The sequence below is a fragment of the Nyctereutes procyonoides genome, unplaced genomic scaffold (assembly GCF_905146905.1).
Source record: "Nyctereutes procyonoides isolate TBG_1078 unplaced genomic scaffold, NYPRO_anot_genome, whole genome shotgun sequence".
Taxonomy (NCBI): Eukaryota; Metazoa; Chordata; class Mammalia; order Carnivora; family Canidae; genus Nyctereutes; species Nyctereutes procyonoides.
This window is the reverse complement of record NW_026575133.1, coordinates 48,524,216-48,547,694: the sequence shown is the minus strand read 5'-3', so window position 1 is coordinate 48,547,694 and position 23,479 is coordinate 48,524,216. Positions and strand designations below refer to the sequence as shown.

The window sequence follows — 23,479 nt, the reverse complement described above, 5'->3', positions numbered from 1 at the left end:
TGGTGTTTGAGTCTTGTGAATACATTACCTACTTAAAAAATTGAGATTTTTTAAAATCAAACTTATCTTAGAAGGTGACTGTCATTCCTTATGACTTCAGTATTGATTCCTCCCTCATCTAACTGTTCTTGCTTTTAGTGTTTGCACTACCTATGTATTGTCATAATGATAAGCTTCTCTGCTAAGTGCTACATAATACTATTTAAACATATATAATATCAATAAATGAGTTGTGAAATTGAGTGATTTTATATTTCCTTTTTTCACATGAGTATATTCTGTCTTTGGAGATTTTTCCCTGAGGAGTTTATGAAAAAAAAAAAAATTAACAGTCATCAAATAACTTCCCTGCCCCCAAGTCTGCTTTGATGTCTAACCTAATCTCATAGCAATCCTAGTCCTGAACAGTATCCCTCTTCTTATTACACAAATGATAAATTTGGAGCACAGAGAGGATAAATGGATTTCCAATGGTGACTCAGCTAATAAGTGGCAGCTGAGCTAAGACCTGAGCGCATTTTTTCTTGGTCTGCTCAATACTGCCTCCTTGTGCAAAAGAAAAGTAATGGTCTTTGCAGTTTCAGTCTGGACTATACATTGCAGGGAGAGATTTAGATTTAACATAAATGCAAATAGCATTGCACCTGGGTGATAATAGATGTTCCGTAAATGTTGGTTTCTCTTACTCTTATATTCCTGTTTCTAGAAGATTACTATACATTTAGTTTGGTCAAAAGTACAAGATAATTTTTTTTTCTGAATCAAAGAAATCGGAATAATAGTTCTATGGTAAAGAAATGTCCCAGAGGAGGCATGCCAAAAGTAATCTCAAAACATGTTACAGCAAAGTCTCTTGGGATCAAAAGGGCAAGTTCGTTATGCTCTGAGATGTCCTGTTCCCCTCATGGTTTATGAGCTGGAAGGATCCCTTAAAGGGATCTGTCAAGACTGACTTTATAGTTTCATCCAGGTTGGGCACGAGCCACTTTATTAAGCCAAAGGAAGACGCTTATGGTGCCAGCTAAAATTGTACTGCTTCCATCCAGAAACAAGCAGAAGTCAAGTAATGTTTGAAATATAAATCCACTCCAACCCACTGCTTCAACAAAGAAGGTAAACGAGTGACAGAGGGCACCTACAGAGCCCCTGTAATTTCACATAATTGGCCAAAGGACTTCATTGTTCCATGATGCAAATGAAAGATCATTAATGGGCAGTAAAAAGGGGTGGAGGGTAAGAAGAATGCGTAACCGAAGACAGTTAATGCTTTCAGGGGAGACTGGCACATCAGAGCTCTGCTGTAATATGCAGTTGGCTAATTTCACTGAGGTATTGAACAAATGATAGATGGGGGATAGTTAACAGGCACCATGACAGCAATAATGAAGATACTCCCTGCCAGCAGAAGACCTCTGCTCCCGCTTCCTATTTAAATGACTTCTCATACCGCTGAATACCTGCTTGTCAAGAGTACTGGTTACCTATTCCCTCATGACTCAGGATGAGATACTTTCGCTCCAAAGGACCGTCTAGCTATCTACCACCAATCTGCCCATGCCCCCCTTCTCCTCTATTAATGTGATTTACCTAGGAAAGTGCAAAGCTAGGAAATTGAGCTACAAGGAAAATTGAACTTAAGAGCAGCACTGCAATTTCTACCCAGTTTGATGCTTTTCATTGCTTCTAAGTGGCTAGCGGTCTTCACTGTTTTCAGGGCACCACAATGTCAGGACAGACAGCCTTTAGATTTAATTGACTGTCATTATGGTGCTGTGTTTATGCCTTAGGAAGGTCAGATGAGATGTATAAGCCTATGTAAGGTTTTCTAGAGAAAAAGACCAAGAGAAACAGGAGAACAAGGCATGGTATTTGGACAGAGAAGAGTTGTGCTAGTATGTCCAGGTTTCGGAGACTGATTAGTAAGGAGGTAAATAACTTTCCTAATGACTTGGAAGGCAAGCCAAGAACACTTCATGAAATTTATACATACTATGACTTTAGAATCATTTTAAGCATTATTCAATTTAAGACCAGATCTAATAGGTGGAGTGTTTGTTAACCTTACAACCATTTTAATTTTCTGATTTCCCTCAAATATGCAAGGATCCCATGATTTCACCTAGATAGTAACTATGCAAAATATATATATATGTAATATATATGCAATATGCAAATATATATGTTATATATATTCACCTAGATAGTAACTATGCAAATATATTTTGCATGTATATGCAATATGCAAATATATACAATATATATGTTATTGCATATATATTTGCATATTGTCATAGCACAAAATTATATTGAATAAAAATCCTTATGTTATAAAGAGAAAGCTGTAAATGGCAGTTTGATGTATGACAAGGAGATTAAAGGTACATTTTAGACCTTTTCAAGCATGAGTAATTAAAAAAGGTGCAAAAATGAAAGGAAATGCATGACCAAATGTATTATTAATAATATAGCTTTCCTTTTGGGAAATACAAAGTTCAGTGTTGACTTAAATCTGAGTGAAATAGGGTCAGGAGGTCAACATTCAGATTTCAGGGGACTTATTTAGTAATAGGGAGAGGAATACTGAAAATCATAAAGAGAAATCCTAAATGTTCTGGTCTCTGCTATCCCACCTGGTCAAAGGATAAGCACATCCATAAAAATTCCACTGTTTATGGAGTGTCTGTGATGGGCCAGGAGTTTGAGTCATTATTTGGAAACTCCAAGAGAACTTTGAAAGGCAGGTATTAATATTCCTACTTGGCCCTTGAGAATCCTAGAGTTTAGAGAGGCAAGTTGACTTACCAAAAATCATTCAACTAATGTATGTTTAAGCTTGGATTTGAGTCCAGCTCTACCTCCAAAATTTCTCCATTCACAGTGCTATACACACAGCAATGTCAACATCACTTGGAAGGCCCAGATGTACCTGATAATTTTGGTGACTTTACTTTCAAGGACTCTTGACAGAATAGTTTATATTCCAGGCAGAGCACTCAGCAAGGTTTCCCTCTGGCTCTCACTGCTACCACTCATGTGATCTGAGGTTTCTCTTCTAAGCCCACCTCCTCTCTAGGACATCTCTCTGCCTCTCCTCTGTGCCCCTTTCAGCTCAATACAGTTAGTAAAACTTCATAAACATGTGATCACAGTGTGAAAACTAGGCATAGATTAGGTTTGTAGAGGTCAGTTTCTCTTGCTATTGGGATATGGACCTGGATGGGGTGGTTGTTTTCACACTCACTTCCAGTCCACCTTCATTAGCAATATCAGTGGGCCACATACCCATGTAGTCTATCACTGTTTGTGAACCTCCTCACTTTAGTGTTCATGGACAGTCCCACAGGCAGGCCGCTGGTGACACAAGGGCCAAGTACAAACCTATAAAGAGGGGAGGTTCTTTCTTGGAAGGGGTTTACTACCTGGAATCAGATCTTTATTCTCTTGGGTCCTAGGTCCTTCTTTCAGGCTCCTGTCAAAATCAGGCCTTTGTCGATTTCTCTTCAGTGTTGTTCCAGAATTTCACCTCTCCCATTTATCTTTGCTCTTTCACTTTGGGCAAATGGGAGGTGTAATAGAGCAGAGAAGAAGAATACTGACTTTGCATATGTATTGTCCAAGTAATGTGGGACAAGTTAGTTAAACCCCTCTAAAGCTCAGTTCTCTCTCTCTCTCTCTCTCTCTCTCTCTCTCTCTCTCTCTCTCTCGCTCTCTCTCTCTCTTTCTTTTGGGTGGGGGAGAGGGTGGTGCATAGAGGGAGAGAGTCTTAAGCAGACTCCATGCCCAGTGTGGAGCCTGACTCAGAGCTTGTAACCCTGAGATCATAACCTCAGCAAAAATCGAGACTTAAACATTTAACTGACTGAGCCACCTAGGTGCCCCTCTCTATTATTTTTAATAAGAAAAACAAATATAGTACCCACCTCATGAGTTTGCTATGAGGTAAAATGACAAATTTAAAACACATAATGCTTCACACATAAAAAGCACTTAGTAAGGGACTGCTGACACTATTCATATTATTATTATTCAAAAAGGGTTTTCAGGCAGCCCCGGTGGCTCAGCGGTTTAGCGCCACCTTCAGTCCAGGGCGTGATCCTGGAGACCTGGGATGGAGTCCCACATCCGGCTCCCTGCATGGAGCCTGCTTCTCCCTCTGCCTGTGTCTCTGCCTCTCTCTCTCTCTCTCTCTGTGTGTGTGTCTCTCATGAATAAATAAATAAAATCTTTAAAAAAAATAAAAGTTTTTCTACTTCCTCCTCCCCCTTGTTCCTCTCTCTTGCTTCTCTAAAACCTTCCAGTTCTCAACAACTTCTTGTCCCTCATCTCTACCTCCACCCACCCCAGAAGCTCCCCCCAAGACTCTCAATCTTTCCTGCTGGGATTGCAAATTCTCTTGCCCCACCTCTCCTAGCTACTTATCTCTGGGACTATTGTCTCCTCTCAATAACCACATTAGCATAAATGTTATTATCTCTAAAATCCAATTAATTTCAATTACTGTGGCCCTAGACAGATTGCCAGTGCTCTCAATTCATGGAAGATTCTAAGAAAGTTAAGTGTTGCCTCTCACTTCAATTTTACATGGCTGTAAGGACCACGGAAAACAGATGGAGAACCAGATACAGACCACCTCAAATCCCATTTACTCAATCATTCCAACTGTCTCAAGATGTAGGTTTTTTTCTAGAGTGAAGATTTTCACAACATTGTCTGACTTTAACTGGTCTCTGCTGGACATGTCTATAGATTGCAAACAAATAAAATGGGCAAAAAATGAGCAGCAAGAGAGATGCTAGGGGATGATCTAGAAGCATGTACAACCAAAGTAGGGATAATCAAGAACTGACTATATATGTACACCTGTCCTTAATATCCTAAAATTGCAATTTTAGTCAACATATTCAATACCAAACCATTGAATCTTGATTAGTCCTACCCGGTCTATTTTATGAATTCCTTCAACATCTGTCTATTTGATGACTATCCACTATACACCTACCATGTGACAGGCATTCTATTCTGGACTGAGCAAGGAAGAGGACAGACAGGGTCTCTCTCAAGCCTTTATTTGATGTAGAAGATAGTCACAAAGTACTTTTGCTGACTATTATTTCAAGTCATTAATACCTCTGATCCCTCTCATCAACATTGATACTTGAGAAGATATAGTAGAATAAGAAATTTTGCTCTCATTGATAATATCTCAAGGCTACGTGTAGCCCCTGGGGCTGAGGAAGGTTTTGGCTGTCCTTTGATAGTTCTAACCCATAGGTTTGGGTTATGTTAAAAAACAAAATAATAACAGGCTCAAAATGGAGTCGCCTATGCTAAGCCCCACATCACCAAACTAAGACTTAATTACAGCTTCAGCTTCTCCCAAAACTGAAATCTTAAACCAGTCAAACAAGAATTACTGTTGGCACTAGTGAAGCAGTCTGCCTAACAGACCTCTGCCATCCCCTGAAGGAAAGTGGCCTTGCCACAACCAGTCCATTCTTTGATAGTATAAATTCCTTGTCCTGCCTCCCTCTGCCTATAAAGTCTTTCATTTTGTACATGTCCTCAGAACTCCTTTCCTTTTTTTTGTCTTTCTTTTTAAGAAATTATTTATTTTCCATTTTGTTTGCCTTTGTGGAATAGCAGCTTCCCTCTGTGGAAGACCACTCAGTGGTTGTTCCTACCCATTCAGTGGCCTGAGCAGTGGGAGCTGCAGATCAGCCTTTAATGGCAGGCTGAGCACTCCAGTGTTCAGTAGGGACCTGCTGGCCAGGCACAGAGGACACCTGGACACCTGCAGACCAGTCCACAACTTCAGATGGAGTAGTAATCAACTCAGGAGCTAGAGAAGTCCATTCACCCTGAAATTCCTCCTTCGTCATAGCCTTTAGAGCATCAGCCAGCTCTCCCTTTTTAGTCTCTCCAGGATCTCTGTAGAAATAGAGTTCAGGCATGACCTCCCATGGGTGTTCAGGGGAAATGGTGCCAGGCACACTCAGAACTTCCTGGGCCACCATGCACCACATCAAACCCATTGGGTGAGCTCCCTTGTTATTGCAAAGGAGGGCAATGTCCACATAGCACAAAGGAGGATCTGGTAGGCAGGTTAAGGTAAGATGCCACTGTGAGACGCTGGTGGTCAGCCCTAGAATCAGCAACCACCAGAGGTCTCTGCTCCTGGAAGGCTGCCTGGATCTGGTGAGTGAAGTTTCTAGGAGTGAAGTGGCCAGCGATAGGAGTGGCTCCTGCAGTAGCAGCTCACTGGCCACAGCTCACTGGCCACAATTCCTGGGTGATTTGACCCTGACATCAGCCAGGTTTCTAATGGCAACAATGGCATGAGCTGCCAGCAGAAGCTTCTCCTAAGTTCTCTTCAGATCTATGATATAGATGCCATCACTATCCCTTTTGAAGATGTACTGTTCCATTTGGAAGTCTAGGTTGGTGCCACCTACGTGGGTTCCTGCTGCAAGGAATTTGAGGATATCTTCCTCCTTCAATTTGCAGGACCTCAAGGGCTCTGGACATTGTGAAAGTTTCCCTTTCAGTTACGACAAGAACAAGGAACAACATCATATGGATCCCTCCCTGGGTCGTGTGGAAATACTCAGAGCTCCTTTCTCATCTGTTAGATGATGCTACCCAATTCATGAATCTTTGAATAAAGCCAATATGATTTTTTAAAATTTACTCAGTTAACTTTGTTTTTTTTTTTAATCATTTAAGGTTGACCTTTTTCTATACATAATGAGTCTTGTAACTTTATCAGTGGCTCTCTCCACCCAGATAACACTGTCATAACATCCCCTGTCATGCCCAGCACAAGACATTCCCTAATGCTCCCAAGCAGTTGTCTTCAACAGACAGAGTTAGAACGTGGATCATAGTTCTGGTTCCTTTGTGTTCCCAATTCTCTTTCAAGAGCCATTTTTTCTTGTATTTTTTCAGGAAGTATTTTAGTAATACTTCTACTGAGTACTTAAAGTGACAGGTCTCATGCTAAAAACATCACATACATTTAAGCTTCAAATTAGAGATTATTATCCTTACTTTACAGAATAAGAAAGGGAGGACTAGATGGATTGTGACACTTTCCTTGGTCATTCAGTTTGTAGATGACAGGGCTTGGACCACCATCTTCACTTAGTACATGGAGATAGACAAGCACAGAGTCTGTTTCCTGGCCACAGGCTGCCACTTGCCAGCTGGGCTCAGTTACTGTCTTTGAGTGTGAGTTTTTTGAATATAAAGTCAGTGTTTTGGCCTCTACATGTAATATACATTTCTTAATGTATAAGACGCTAAAGCCTTCTCAAAGAGCCAAAGGGGTTAAAACCTATGAAGTGTGATGTTAAAGTCTTAAATGCTAAAACAGTGAAGGGGAGATGGACTCTCCATTTGTACTAAGAGGGCATGCTGCCCCCACAGCTGGTGACTCAGGATACAGGCTTCACATCTGGAACTCTGCTGGGCTTAGTGGCAGTGGCTTGGGAAAACCTGGTCTCCAGGAAGCCAGCGGCCCCAGGATAGGGGGATAGTGTCTGATGTGGGACACAATAGGAGGTGCAGACTCCAGCAAGCCCAAACACACTCATTTCCCCTTCTCTTTATACAAATGTTTAGCGGCTGGAAGAACCCCTGTGTGCAGAGGCAGGTGGCCAGGCTGGGCTGACAGGAAAAACATTCGCTCTCTTGCCCCGCCTCCTTTTCCAGCTTTTTCAATTAGTTCCTCTTCTTAATTTTTGCTTATTCCCTGTTGTCCACACCCTTCCCCATTTCCTTTAGGGTTTCATTAAAGGCCAACCATCTGCCCCCAGTTAAATGATTCTCTCTGAAATTTTAATCCCTAAAACAACAGCGTCAAGTTCAATTCACAAAGGCTCAACTGTTGCTTGAATAATTGGGATTGGACTCCTCAGCAGCACCTATAAAATGTATGTGGCTGGAACCTACTACTGGGAAGCACCATTACCATGGGACTTATGATAATTAGTGGGGTTAAGTAGCTAGGGCCAGGGAGTCCTACACTTTGCTAGGAGTCCTGGAATGACCTGAAGCTACTCTTCCCCTGATGGACCCAAGAGGTTTTCCAGGCTTCAGGGATAAGAGTAAACTTTCCAGCTCTTGGGCTGGAGCGTCTCAAGGGACTTCCAGAATTAGAGATGCAGACACCAAAACGCTCCCCCTTCCTGATTTTGGATTATTCTGGTAAAAAGGGAACAATTTCTTCCTTTCAACCCCTAGGCTTGCCTTAGCTTTCTCCAGCTCATCAGCATATAAAGTAATTTTGATAGAACCCCTGTAATGCTTTCTCTCTAAAGGATTTTAATACCCTTCTGAGTGACATTTAATATGATAACAGTATGTAATTTTGATATGAAGCTGTTTTCCAGGAGTTAAAGTCCTAACAGTCCCACTGATCAGACTGACAATGGCTTTCCTGATCATTATTAAATTCCCTGTGATTAGAAAATGGGCCGGTGCTATTGATTTAAGCTCTTTGAGTTAAGCTAAGCTTTAGAGGACTTTCACAAGGCACAAAAAAGGCATTTGGTATTGTATTTTACTTTCCCAATTAAAGCACTTTTCAAAGTACAAATAGCAAACAGCCAGGCATTAGGCCCAGGCTCCAGGAAGAAAGGTGAGAAGCATTCATGGAGAACAGAGCACCAGAATTCATGTCCCCCAACTGCAGACTCTGGAAGGTAAGATAGAAGGGCATGAGGTCGGACATTCCCACAGGCAGGATGCTTCCAACTCCCAAAGGTGCCTGAGCCAAAGATGCTTTAAATGCAATTTCAAACCTCCCATAAAGGGAGAGGTCATCTATCTTAGAATTCCCAGAGTAATTTCAGTTTCATGGACATTGTCCTGTGGTCACCTCATAATTGTCAAACTTTGTGTACAAATTTTGCATCAAGAAATTATCGTAAAAAAAATTATCACTGAATCTCTAAAGGTTAATGACTCCAATCTATCTTTTCAAATTAATAAGTGGGGAGAGAATGTGGGCAATAGTGTTTCTATTACCACCTAAAGCTCTAGAGAAAACTGGGATCCCAAGAGGAAAATCTTGAGCAATTTCAGGGTATTAAGATTTCTGAGGGAAAGACACTTGAGATTTGCAGGTGTGCCTGCAGTCCCTGTTTGTTGCCCAGATGATAAGCAGTTTGAGTGATTATGTTTGGGCCCTGAGCACACCTTCTCTTAACTGCATATCTTCTCTAATCCCCACAAACCCCAGGAGAGTCTTTCCAAACCCAGTTGTTGCTGCCTCTCTTGCTCTGAGGTCCTGGTGTCCAAGGTCTTCTTTAATTCTGCCCATGAGAACCTGAACATCCCTGCTAGGAAACTTGTGGTATGCATTCTGGATTCTGGCAGTTTTTGTTTTTTTGGTTTTTTACCATGGTCCATAGTAAAGAATACACTTTTACTCCACAACCCAACCCAGCCCATGACATATTCAACACTGAAACAAGTTTCACCAAACACTAGTATAGCATGGTAGGTACATTTTTAGGTCACAGCCTACAAAACTGATGCCATGACTAGCAGGTTTCCACCTGCAAAGTGGAAACTTCTCTATTATGATTTTAATCAAGAATCATAAATACTCATATATTAATTTATCTAAAAAAATACCTAGAGAGCACAGGGCATGCACCATTTCTATGTTAGGTATCGTGTGTGGGTAAAAGGAATACAAGTTTCCCCCTCAAGCAGCTCATAGTCTATTTCGAGAGCCATAACTGACATGTGAGAAAATGTAAGGAACAATTCCAAAAAGAATTGAAATTGGGTGCTCAGATGCTGAATGGGTCTATGCTTTGGGTATTTTAAGGAGGGAGGGGTGGAGAGAGGAGATGTGCACAAATGAAGTTGGGGAAAACTGGGAAACTCTTTTCATCCTCAAGGGAGGGGCTGCAGCTCCTGCACCTACCTCCCTGTCTGTCCCAAGGGTCCCTGCACATTGCGGGCTTTGAATAGTTGTGCTTTGAATGACTCTGTGGTTAGATATTAATAGGCTTACCACTATATCCAATAGTTCCTATTTATTGAGTAACTGCACTGTGCCTGGCATTGTGCTGGGAGTTTAACCTAGTTATCACATTTATTCCTCATAATGAGCTAGTGTAGCAGTGCTACTATCCCCAATTTATAGGTGAGGAAATCAATCCTCAGCTATGATCAATGGCTTACCCAAGGTCACAAAGCTTAAGTAAGTAGTGGATCTGAGAATTAAACTAGACTTCTTGAATCAAAGCAAATGCTCCTTCCACTCCTTCAAAGGATAAGATGGATTTAGGTCACTTTTTTAGGAGGCCAATGAAGGCAGAGAGCCTAGGAAGGGAGATGGTGTAAGCACAGTGCATGGCATCTTTCAGGAACAAAGGAAATCAGCAAGATAGAAGTGGAATTTAAATTTTAGGAGAAAACAGTGAAAGACCAGGTTAGAGGGAGATGGAAAGGGAAAAACAGCTTGAAAATGAGTTAAGACTGCTGAAAAATAACAAGAATAAGAACAATGCCAATAACAACAGCAACAATATTTCTGCTGAATATGCTAGGTACCATTTCAAGGTCTATATGCGTTAGTAATTTCATTCTATGGTTAAAGAAACTTAGGCACAAAAAAAGCTGAATAACTTTTCCAAAAACCCAAGCAGAATCATGTCTAATAATCCTAGGTAGGTATGAAGTTGGTGTTGCCACTACCACTATGTTATCTTTGCTCTCCCATTCTTCATAAATCCAGCTTTTTTCCAGGTTGCTCAATGGGCAGCATGAGTACAGGGTACCTGCAGTGGGCAGATGTTCTTAGATCCCTTCATCAGGGTTGATTCCTCCAATCCCCAGCTGGTTAGAACAATTCACAGCTGAATCGTTCACTAGGAATTGCCCTCAGTCATCAGGAATTGCTGGAAGGTTATGCTCCTTGTAAGAGACAAACTGTGGTCAATGATGAGCTGATATGAGACTCTAAAGCCTCAGCACCTTTGCCTCAACTGGAGAAATACTGAAAGGCCAGCCTAGCTCTAAGCTCCTCATGCAATTGACTGACCGCTCAGTGAAAAGTGCATTTAAGGTCAGTTGCTCCTGCTCCTACTTCTTCCTCTTCTTTATTAATCTTACCTTTCTCATTTTGGGGGGGCAGGGGAGGGGATATATGTTTCTCCCAAGAGCACTTCTCAATATACCCTGAATTAAATTTTCTATCTTGTAGTCTGTTTCCAGAGAACCCAATCTAAGCCATGTATACCAGGAGTGATCCTATGAAGTGGACTATAAAATAGAAGTTTGGAGCTGATTATCCCTCTGGCCAGCTAGAGATGTAGACACCATCACTGGTGGTTGGTGGGTGTATTATGGATAGTCTCTGATGTGCTGTTACAGTGCGATTACAAATGTCTACCAAATGTGTTAGGACACTAGTGGAAGATAATGCAGTGGTTGGAGTAATGTCTCTGGAATGGATAAGCATGCAAGGAAAGAACAACTAGAACAATCATAGAATAGGTGGCTGTTGCTGAGTGTCACTGATTCACTCATGGCAATCAGAAGAATCTGGCTCATAGTAATTTATTGACAATTCAAGGCAAAATGATTTTCTTTTTTTTTTAAATTTTATTTATGTATTCATGAGAGACACACACACAGAGAGGCAGAGACATAGGTAGAGGGAGAAGCAGGCTCCCTGCAGGGAGCCCAATGCAGGACTCTATCCCAGGATCAGGACCTAAGCCCAGTACAGATGCTCAACCACTGAGCCACTCAGGTGCCCCAAGGTAAAATGATTTTCAAGGAAAGCAGATCTCCTTGGCAGCATTAAAGAACATTTTGAACTCCTGAAGCACAAGGCCATTAACACGAAGGACTAGGCTCAGGACTTAACCATGGAAGAGCAGCAGAGCTTCAGAGGAGGTTCAGTTCCTCCCTTGCAAGTCTCTTACACCAAGGTCAAAGCCATAACAGAAAAAGAGTGGAACTTTGAGACATAGGATGTGGTTATCTGGGTTAATGTAAATGAGAATTTTGAACTCCCTATTTCTTCCAAAACTGTGAACCTGCAGAAGTGGCCTCTTCCCCGAAATGGAAGATAGAGAGCACCTCCCTTCATGAGTATCAGTCAGAGGTCTCAAATGAGTCAGGTGCCTTACAAGATTTACTGGCTGCCCTCAGGATCCCTGCTCCAATCTCCCCTTTTATTAATCAGGCTAATAGGGATCATGGTCAAAATCATGATTGAATCAAGACACAGACAACAAGATCATCTAAGGGAAGAGAGGAGCTAATAAATACAGGAGTTGGGAGTGGATTGGACTAGATCCCAAGGGTGATGGATCAAGGGAAGGAACAAGGTCGGATAAAAGAGAATTGGTTTTAGCTGGCAAATATATTAAAATTTCCTCATAATACAGAATGTAGCACTCTGGCAAAAATTCTGGGAAAAGGCACTGATAAACTCCAGGTTGAATCTGTAAATCTTGGAAAAACCAATGGTCCACACTAAACAGATATACCAGAACTTCCATGACAGATGATGGAAGATGAGTTCAAAGGTTCAGGAAAGTGGAGATTATAAGGTGGACATTGGCAGAAAAACTACCAGCTAACAATGTTCCACGGCAGACTAGGAGGACAGCCCATTTATTAAAGTGATAAGGAATGTGCTGGGAAAATGACACCAGCACCATTAAGATGCTCAGGGTTCTGTCCTCTTACAGTGGGACCTGACAGTAGGAGATGCTAATACAGAACTGGACTTCCTGATGGCAACGGGAATGCTAGGATCTCAAAACCCAGATAGATCATGGTGGATGACAATAGACACTGCCAGTAACCAAAAAAGCATCCGCAAATGTAGCTATCATCCACTAGGGTACCTTTATTAGAGTAAATTAACACAGACTCCAGTACATGATATGCAGACACTACTCTAGTAAAGCCATTCTTTCCCTCCTCCCTTTCACAAGCAGTGTGTGCTTACAAACCACAGTATACATTTATAGTCTTGCCCCAGGACTTTGTTAATTCACCTTCCTTCTACCAAAGAGAACTGAAACATCTGAATATTCCAAAACCATAAATTAGTCTACCATCTTGGTAATATCATACTAACTAGACCAGGCAAGTAAGAAGGGACAGATGTGTTGGAGGCCTTGGTAAAGTACACATACTCCAGAAGGAATAGATGAACTCTACAAAGTTTTAGGGTCTTGCCACAGCAGTGAAGTTTTTAGTGTTCAATGGTCTGGGGACATAGAAGGATATTCCCTAAATAAATGACTAATTATTGCATTTCGCATCTCCCACCACTAAGGAAGAAGCACAATGCATTATAGGTTTCTTTGGATTCTGAAGGAAACATATTTTACACTTGGAAAGCTGCCCTGACCCACTTACCAGGTGACATGAAAGGCTGCCAGCTTTAAATGAGGCCTAGAAAGGGCTCTGCAGCAGGTCCAAGCTGTGGCACAAGTAGTCCTGTCATTTGGCCATACAACCTGGCAGACCTTGTAGTATTAGAGATTTCTGTGTTTAGAATAAAAACACCAAGTAATGCTGATGGCAAGCCCCAGTAGGAATCACAATGTGACCCTTAGGGTTTTGGAGCAAGATCATGCCATCTGCAACACTTGAAAGGCAGGACCTAGCTTGCCATGAGATCCTCGTAAAGATGGACTATTTGGGAATGGGCATCATGGCCTATCATACCTATGAAGTCATAAAATCAAGCCAACCCAGAGCCAATTCTTTGTAAGCTGGGAGAGGTATATCTGGGAGTGGCCATGAGCATGATCTGCTAGTAAGCTATTTAAGAAGGTAATCTCAAAAAAAAAAAAAAAAAAAGGTAATCTCAATCCCCATGTCACCTACCATTGATGATGCCTCCCTCTTATAGCTCACATCTATTGCTGGGGCTAGGCTGTCCAGGGGTGGGGTTTGAGCTTCCTATACCCAGCTGATGGAGAAGGAAAAGGTCTGAGCTTATTTCATGGACAGGTCATCTTGGTAAGTCAGTGTGAGCTGAAAATGGATAGCTATTACTCTATGGCCTCAAGAGGAGTGTCCTTAAAAGAGAGCAATGAGGACAAATCTTACCAATTATAAAGGATTTGGGCAGTGCATCTGGCCTTCCATTTTTTGGAGAGAGAAATGGCCCAAAGTAAAAATATTCATAGACTTAGGGTATCTTTTATTGGACTGGCCAGTTGGACCAGATTCCTAAAAGGAGAAAGATTGAAAGACTAGAACAAGGTCTCAGGAAGCTCATCTCAATAAACAAATAGGAATGAATATAAAGTGTGAACAATTTAGTATGGCATACTAAAAACCACAAGAGAGTACCCATAATGGGAGAGATACTAAACAATCAAGTGGACAAAATGACCAATCATTTGACATTACTGGTGTTTGTTATGGGCCACCCTAACTCCTGATAATCATGATAGAAGGGATGGAAGCTATGCATGGCTCCATCAGGATATGCTGCTACTCACCAAACATGATCTAGCTACTGCTGCCACTGAATATTCAACCTACCAGTGACAGAAATTAAGGCTAAGTGCCATATTTGGCACCATTTCTTAAGAAGATGAATTAGGCACTTGATAGCAAGTTGACTACTCTGGATACCTTTCACCCTAAAAAGACCAATGATTCTATTTTATTAATACCAATACATAATCCAGTATGGGCTTGCCTTTTCTGTGCATAGGGCTTACAACTACAACTACCTAAGGACTTGAAGATTTCATGAGCTGACTTAAAATCCTAACTAACATTGCCATGGAACAAGGGACCCACTTTATGAGAAAAAAAAAAAAAGTTCTGCACTGGCAGTGGACATTCAACCATGGGATCCACTTGTCCTGCCACCTCCTGTACCCTCAAGAGTCACAACCCTTATAGAATGGTAGAAAGGGCTCTTAAAGAAGCCACTGAGATGTCAACATGAAGACGATACCAGTACCTAGACATAGTATGGATCCTAAATTAATAGCTATTGTATGGCACTGCAACTCCTATAAGTAGAATACCTGAGTTAGAAAACTAAAAATAGGAATGGGCCCACTTAACCATCAACCTCTATTCCACTTGGGAATCTATTCTCTCAATCCTACAACCTTAGGCTCTGTGGGTCTAGACATCTTAGTTCTCAGAGGGGAGATACTTTGACGTAGGTTCTCAGTAAGAGTTCATTAAACTTTAAGCTACCACTGCCAGCAGTCATTTTGAATTACTCATACTAAAAGACCAATAGGCATGGAAAGGAATCGTACAACAGAAGTCGGGGCTGCTGCTAGACAATGGGGGCAGAATAGAATATCTCTGGCACTGAGACATCCCTTAGTGTTTACATGCCCTGTTTTAAGGTAAATTGAAAGATACGGTAGGCATGTCCTAAGAAAAGCATAGCAACCAGGGGCTCAGATCCCTAAGGGATGAGGATCTGGTTCACCTCACCAGACTTAGAATAGTAATGGTGTGAGTCAAGGTGAGGAGTATTTAGAATGGTGACAGAGTGGGGAGAAAGTATCAGTTAGGGCTTCAAGGTCAACTGTAGCAGTAAGAGGTATGGTTTGTCTCACTAATCCTTTGCCTGTAAATTGCTAGAAAATGAGACCAATCAGAATCCTGAAGGACCTTTTTCAGGTTGAGATGTAATGTTAGTAGATCTGAATGACACTAAAGTTAGACTGTAGGAGAACAGATCCCTCTTTCTCCTAACATCCATCCCCCGTGCTGCCATAGCTGCATCCCTCCCCGGGAATCACCCTTGGCTGCAGAGAACTAATTCATCCAAGGTTACCCTCCTTCCTCGGGGGCAGCCCATAGTCAGGGACTGGCTAATGTGAGGACACAGATCCTGTACCCTTGACCCATTTTAAGATAATTCTGAAGGTCTGGCTCAGCTCCAGAGTTCTCTTTGGGTTCAACTGAAACTTTGGTTGTAACAGCATTGCTGATCAGTTTTTCCCATCGCCTAATCCAGTCCTCCTGACCTTCCTACAGGGTGTCTTCTAAGAGCAATCCACAGGAAGCCCTCTACATGTTTTTCTTTGTCTCAAGGTCTTTTTCCAGTTAACTCAGACTAAGTCAGCACACATCACTTCCCTGGGGTGAGGTGTCAAATATACTTCTTATAATGGTGCGTGAATGCCCTCACCTACACTACACTTCTCTAGACTGAGTGAGAGTACACACAGATTTCTGGGCTGGTCCCACACAGATTTCCAGGGAAGATGTCTGGATATTACCAGAGTCTATCTCAGCTTGGTGGAAGGGCTCGCAGACTGGCATGCTCTATAAATGAAGCCAGTGTTGCTGAACTAGAATGTGAGACACACATGCTCCCACCCAAGCATGTGGAAGGCTGCAAATTTAGGAGATGGAGGGGAAGAAAAGCCAGGCTTCTACAGAGAAAAATTAAAATGTTATTACCCACATCTCTGGCTCAGCTGAGAGTAGAAACTGGCGCCCTCTGTCTGCAAATTCACACATGAGCATCTTTGAGGTTCTCACAATGGAAGGAAATAGCATGTATCTCGGATTAATGTCTGAACAGGAAGATGTTATGAATTACTAAATGACCTCAACATTTACCAGATTCGCATGTATTCAACTAATAACCTCTTTCTATCTGTTCTCATGATGCTTAGTATATTTCTAAACTTTGCATGCACCATACTATACTATAGTTCCTGGAGGGAACCATTCTTAACATACTCTGAGAAATTTCAGAGAAAGAACCTAGATTATATTCATCTCCATATTCCAAAGACCTGGATGAATGAATGTGGTTTCAGTGCCTAGTTCCCAGGAGATGTAATAAATGACCAATCACCTCAAACTATTTCTAAATGGCACGTATCAAGATGACAGAAAAGGCTACTTAGATATATGTGTGTGGAAAGTTTATATATTCTTTGTTAAGAACATCAAGCACATTTTTGGATAAAGGAGCACTATATTTATTATATCTATAACAGACTTATTTGTTTTATAATCTCTTCACATTAAAAAGCATATGTTTTGTAATGTTTAAGTTTCTTAAAAGAAAGAAAGAAATAGCAATCCCAAGAGATTCTGTCCATTGTTCTAACAACAAACAGGGTTTAAGCTTGCTTTGTGAAGCTTCCTAGCCTTTTTACCAAGCTTTTGTGAGAGCCAAAAATAGGATTGTTAGTGTTCTCCAGAGAACAGAACCAATAGGACATATATATGTAGATGTAAGAGGAGATTTACTACAAGGATTGGCTCACATAATACTGGAGTTTAAGAAGTCCCATAGTCCACCATCTTGTTCTATTCTGGCCCTCAAGAGATTAGATGAGGCTCACTCACAGTGGTGAGGGCAACTTTCTTTACTCAGGCTATTGATTCAAAGGCTAATACATTTCAGAGACACCCTCATGGACATCCCCAGAAATAATGCTCAGTTATCTGAGCATCCCTTAGCTCAGTCAAGTTAACACGTAAAATTAACCATCAGAAGGTCTAAAGTTCTTTCGGGTTGAAATTTACATCCAACCTGCACTAGGAAAAAATGTGGAGACTCTTGCAGGACCAGGCTTGCAGCTGGGAACAGCTCCTCTCTGTCTCCCCTTGGCAATGGCTGCTCCATTCTCTTCTTGTGCTACGGCACTCCTGGTTGTCAGCATGTCAGCAGCCTATGAATCAGAAAATCAAAGCAAGAATTAAAATTCCACTGATAAAAACACAAGTATTTCATATTTATATGTGTATTTTGAAAAACTCTGGAAACAACAATAGCCAAACTATGGAAAGAGCTGAGATGTCCTTCAACAGATAAACGGATAAAGAAAATGTGTGTATATATATATATACATACACACAATGGAATATTACTCAGTCATCAGAAATGATGAATACCTACCATTTACATTGACTTGGTTAGAACTGGAGGGTATTATGCTAAGTGAAATAAGTCAATCGGAGAAAGAAAATTATCTCATATGCAGAATATAAGAAATAGTGCAAGGGATCATAAAAGAAGAACTGGAAACTGAATAGGAAAAAATAAGAGAGGGAGACAAACCACAAGAGACTTTTAATCGTAGGAAACAAACCGAGGGTTGCTGGAGGGGAGGAGGGGAGAGGGATGGAGTAACTGGGTGATGGGCACTAAGGAGGGAATGTGATGTGATGAGCACTGGGTATTATATGCAACTGATTAATTATTGAAAACTACATCTGAAACTAATGTTGTAGGATATGTTGGCAAATTGAATTTAAATTTAAAAAAAGGAAAATTCTGGAAACATATATATCATGGGTGAATCTGGTTATAGGGAAATTTCATTGGGAATATGTCTCTAATTGGATTTATTTTCACAGCATGTATCTGTACTTTAATGATTCAATACTAATAGTAAATAATAAAGATATTTCATTTAGGAAAAATATATGGGGATGAGAGAACCCATAGAAATGTTAAGTACCTGTACCTTGCGCAGTGTTTTCCAAGAGTCACTGGGGAAAAACTAATCAGTAGATTGACTTGACCTGTTACTTTGTCCCCCCATTCACACTGCTGAGGTGATAGCAGACAGTCACTGAGGGAAGCCCAAGGCACTAAGTCTCGACATTTGAGTAAGGCAGCAGGTGAGAAGGAGTCCTGGAATGTCAGAGCTACAAGGGCCTCTGAGCATCACCTAATCTAACCCTGTGCTTTAGAAATGAGCTAGCTGAGGCCCAGCTGCCCAAGATCACACAACAACCCAGTGGTAAAGCCAGAAATAGAAACCCTTGCCTACTGTTATCCAATCCTGTTCCTTTTCACCCAGCAAAACTGTCACTCCCATTTGTAGCTGCTAATGTTCCTAACTATAAGCGTGATCACTAAACCTCCCTCCCCAAACCCTTCTTCAAAACAGAGAAGAGAAAGGAGAAGGAAGGAAACAAAAGAGAAGCAAAGAAAAAAGGAAAAGAAAGTGGGAATAGGCTCATCTTATCACCTAGGTGAAGCAGGCAAGAAGAGAGCCCCCTCTACGTCCCATCTGTTCTTCTGATTCCCAGATGCTAACAGCCCTTTGTGACACTGTTTCCCCTACAAGTGACCTCTAGTTAAGATGAACTTCAAAGGGAAAGACAGAATGTAATTGTACCCTGGCTCTCATCAGAGATGGCCAAAGTAAGAGGCTCCCAGGGCATCGGAGACAGTCTAGGACCCCAGGGGACTCTGGGATGAATGGCAGAGGGAGAGGGTGCTTCTTGTTTGAACTGTGCTCACTTTGACACAAAAATAACTCTTTATGCCTCCTTTATGCCACCATAAGCAACTCAGAAGGAGGACAGGGTATCTCCTTCATTACATGTGGGGCAAACACTTAGTGCTCAAGCACGCATGTACATTAATTTTTGCTGTCTGTTGCCTTTGTGTTTTGGAACAAGTCAGACTCCTTGGTGTAATTGCTTGATGAAACTTTTTCATCCATTCTGTTAACAGAAATTACACAGTTAAATAATAATGCCACCCCCACCCCACCACTACACCCAGGAGAAACCCTGAAGATATGGTCTCTCAGAAGCAGCACCCAATCCCAGCCCTCCTGCCTGCCCTCTGACCCAGCCCAATCTCCAGACCTTAACATTCACTTTCCATCTTCCAAGGATGGTTGCTAGGAGACAGGAATAAAGCTGGACCAGTCCATTGCTTGTCTACTTTGGGGAGTGGGAGAACAGGGCATGCAGGACCACGGAGAACACATGGCCTCGAGGTCACAGATGCTATCAGGGTCTCAGAAGGGGTTTCTCTGTGATGAGGCCCCTGCAACACAGAGAAAGGGGCCTCTTACTCTCAATGAGGAGTCTCTCACTCATACTCTGATGGTGTTTCTCAGAGTGCTTGTATAAAGTAACAGAATGTACACACGCACATATCTTTTCTTCATATTAACTAAGTCAAAATACATTTACATGCTGTTAGGACAGGAAGGGTATATGCTAAGGTCTGAAGGTTTGTATCTCCAGAGATTCATATGGTGAAATCCTAAACCCCAAAGATGATGGTATTAGGAGGTAGGGCCTTTGGGAGGTGATTAAGTCTCCTAGTCACTAATGGGATTAGTGTCCTTATAACAGACCCCACAGAGTTCCTAATCCCTTTCAGCATGCGAGAACACACCAAGAAATTGCAAGCTACAAACCAGAAAGAGGCTTTTCACCTGTTGTTCTTAGCCACCCGAGCTATGGCGTTTTGCTATGGCAGCCCAAGTGGACTAAGGCAGACTATCAGTCAGCTTGGGCTGCCAGATGGAGCTTAACCAACATTTTCTCACAGTTAAGGAAGCTAGAAGTTCAAAATCAAGGTATCTAGTGAAGCCTCTCCCCTTTGTTGGCAGATGGCCACCTTCTCTCTTTCTTCACGTTGCCTTCTGTTCTTCCTCTTCTTATAAGGCTGTCAATCCTATCAGAGTAGAGCTCCGCTCTTATAGTCACATTTAACCTTAATTATCTCCTAAAACTCCTTTCACCAAATACAGTCATACTGAAAGTTGGGGCTTTTGATGTAAGAATTTTGGGAGGACACAATTCAGTCCATCACAGGGGGAAGCCTTCTTTTCCAAAGATACCTGCCTTGATCCTCTGGCCAAGTGAAGAGTCAATTTTTAACATGATTATGGCTATCTGTTCTATAATTTAAAATTTATAGCATTAAGACTTTTTATTTTATTTTATTTAAGATTTTATTTATTTATTCATGACAGAACCAGAGAGAGAGAGGCAGAAACACAGGCAGGAGGAGAAGCAGGCTCCCTGGGGGGAGCCTGATGTAGGGCTTGATCCCAGGACCCCGGGATCACACCCTGAGTCAAAGGCAGATGCTCAACCACTGAGTCACCTAGGAGCCCTGGCATTAAGACTTTTTAAAACTGGGAGCATAAACACAGCTTTATTTTAATTATATACCTGGGGAATACAAATTAGAAAGGAGCCGTCATTCCCCATGTGTTCTGAAGCCATTCCTTCCATTTTACTGAAGGGGAGACTGATGCACAAGAGTGAAAGAGGTGATTCCTTCTACCTTGCAAGTGCCCTCCAGCCATACTCAGTATGGCCAGGGAAGCGTGTCCTCCCCTACCTCCTCCCCCTCACATCATGGGGCTCATGTGGGTGAGATGGACTTGATCCACTTCTTTACTGGGGGCCTAACACAGTCCCCACACACAGGCACCCACCAAGCCCCTTTGGAGAAAAGACATAACAATCTACCCTCCCACCACATACTTTAATCTGTACCAAAACCTTAATGCTTTGCATCCTCAGCATTAAAACCAAGGTTTTGGTAGTGTTGGGACAACCAGTATTTCTCACAAGATGTAACTTTCCCTTTTGTCTGTGTAGTTATTGGCAAAAAATACAAACAGAGCAGGAGGGCTCTTGGGGTAGCCCATTTCTACCCAAGCCCAGAGGTCATTTCCCAGGATGCCTCCCAACCTGCTTCCACTTGATCTGCTACTTTCCAGCTGTCTGACCTTGGCACAACACCTGACTTCTCTGAATCTCAGATTTCTCATCTGTAAAATAGGATAACAAAGCTTCCCTCATAGCATTGTGATGAGAATGAAGCAAAGTAATGTATATAAGGGATGCACATGGTGTCAAATTGTCCCTAACTAATCCTCCCTGGACACAAAGGAAAGCCTGCCAATTGCGTTGGGAAGCAGATTACAGGATATTTACACTAAAAAATGCAGCCTAAAGCAGAGAGGTTAAATTGTAGATTGTAGGGGCTGGAGAAACCTGTGAGATCGTCTAGCCATTCAATGCACAAGAACAGCGACGAGGAAACTGCCTACAGAAGTAACATGGTTTGCTCAAGCTCACACAGCTGGCTAAGAGCAGAGTCGGGCTCCCACTTGGGCAAGTAGACTGGGGCTCCTACTTTTAGCCCAAAGAAAAAGATTGTGAGGGCTTTGAGAGTCAACCAGCCTCTATTAAAGGTGTGGCAGCAATTTCTAAGGTGGGACTATAGTGTTTCCAAATTACTAGATATTAATCTAGGTTTGGAAGCAAGAAATCAGAATTCCCAAAATCATATTATTTTTAAAATACTTCCAACATTCTTCATATTCTTTATTATTATGAATATGTTTCTTAAGAAACTTATTTAGTAAACAAGGAGAATTCAGTTGGGAAATATTTACAAAGGACTGCAGTTGATAGTGAGTTTTCATACTCCAAAAAGCACCAGGGAATATTTTTGAGTGGTATTCATATAATACAGCATCCAGGTCTCCCAGCCAGAATAATAGCATCACATAGAATTGTATGTCAAATTGCCAATTTAAGGACTTATTTTAATACCCAAACTTGTTATTTCTTGGGACATCATTCAAAATATCTGTAGACAGTATGTTACACATATACTTAGTAGTATGTACTTCATTTGCATGAGTGACTAAGTCACCTAAGGGTGAGGGTCGTCCAGCAGACAGGACCATAAGCACACGTTTTTAACTTGGCAATGGCTACAAACAAGATAGCTTGATCGAATTGTGATCCTACCTCTCTTGCCTGCTTCTGTCTCAGCTAACAGACTACCCACTTTAACCCTCAATGCCACACTTCAGCATTTCCTGCTCACACTTTTGACCGATCTTAGTGGACTCCATCAGAGCTGAAAGATATGTATGTGGATTATAAGGATTATAATTAATTATCCTTAATTCTCCCGGGAGACTTGTAAGACTTTCTCCCTTTTTATGATTCTCAACAATTTTTTCTCAGGATTCAGTATTCTAAAGAAAAACACAACACATATCTTCAAGAGAAACACCAGGAAGGATTTCCTACCTGAAAACTTGAGGCAGGACACCTGGGTGGCTCAGGGATTGAGCATCTGCCTTCGACTCAGGTGTGACCCTGGAGACCTGGGATCGAGTCCCACATCGGGCTCCCTGCATGGAGCCTGCTTCTCCCTCTGCCTGTGTTTCTGCCTCTCTCTTTCTGTGTCTCTCATGAATAAATAAATAAAATCTTAAAAAAAAAAAAGAAAAAGAAAACTTGAGGCAGGCATGTGACCTCCTTCCTGCCCAGTGGCCTGTACTCTGTGAGGGCCCATGACTGGACACAGGGGACACCGAAGTCACACACGGGACAGAAGAGGTGACCACACAGTCTAGGCATTCATCCATCCAACTGAGCAGCATGCAGGAATCCCCCTGGGGTCTGGCACACCAGAGCTCCCCATAGCTGCCATAACAAATTACCTCAGGCAAGGTGGCTTCAACAGCAGACACATGTTCCATCACAGCTATGGAACCTAGAAGTCTGAGGTCAAGGTGTTGGCATGGCCATGCTCCCATGAAGACTCCAGGGGAGAACCTCTCTTATAGTTGGTCTCCTAGAGAAAGAGCCTGGCTCTGCCCCATCCTAGCTTCCCAGCTCCCAGCAGGCCCTGGCATTGGCCAGCCTACAGCTACATCACTCTGGTCACCACTGCCACCATCTT

General features: G+C 41.9%; 1 long non-coding RNA gene and 1 pseudogene across 1 annotated transcript; both read right to left on the bottom strand.

The window, feature by feature from the left end:
• Positions 1–5,603: 5,603 nt before the first annotated feature.
• Positions 5,604–6,525, bottom strand: LOC129523190 (40S ribosomal protein SA-like; annotated as a pseudogene).
• Positions 6,526–17,020: 10,495 nt separating this feature from the next.
• On the bottom strand, positions 17,021–22,955 carry LOC129523117 (uncharacterized). Its single transcript, XR_008667078.1, has 3 exons — positions 22,822–22,955; positions 19,609–19,792; positions 17,021–17,672 (listed from the first exon to the last, which is right to left on the bottom strand). It is a non-coding gene; the product is annotated as an uncharacterized LOC129523117 (long non-coding RNA).
• Between the last annotated feature and the right edge of the window lie 524 nt (positions 22,956–23,479).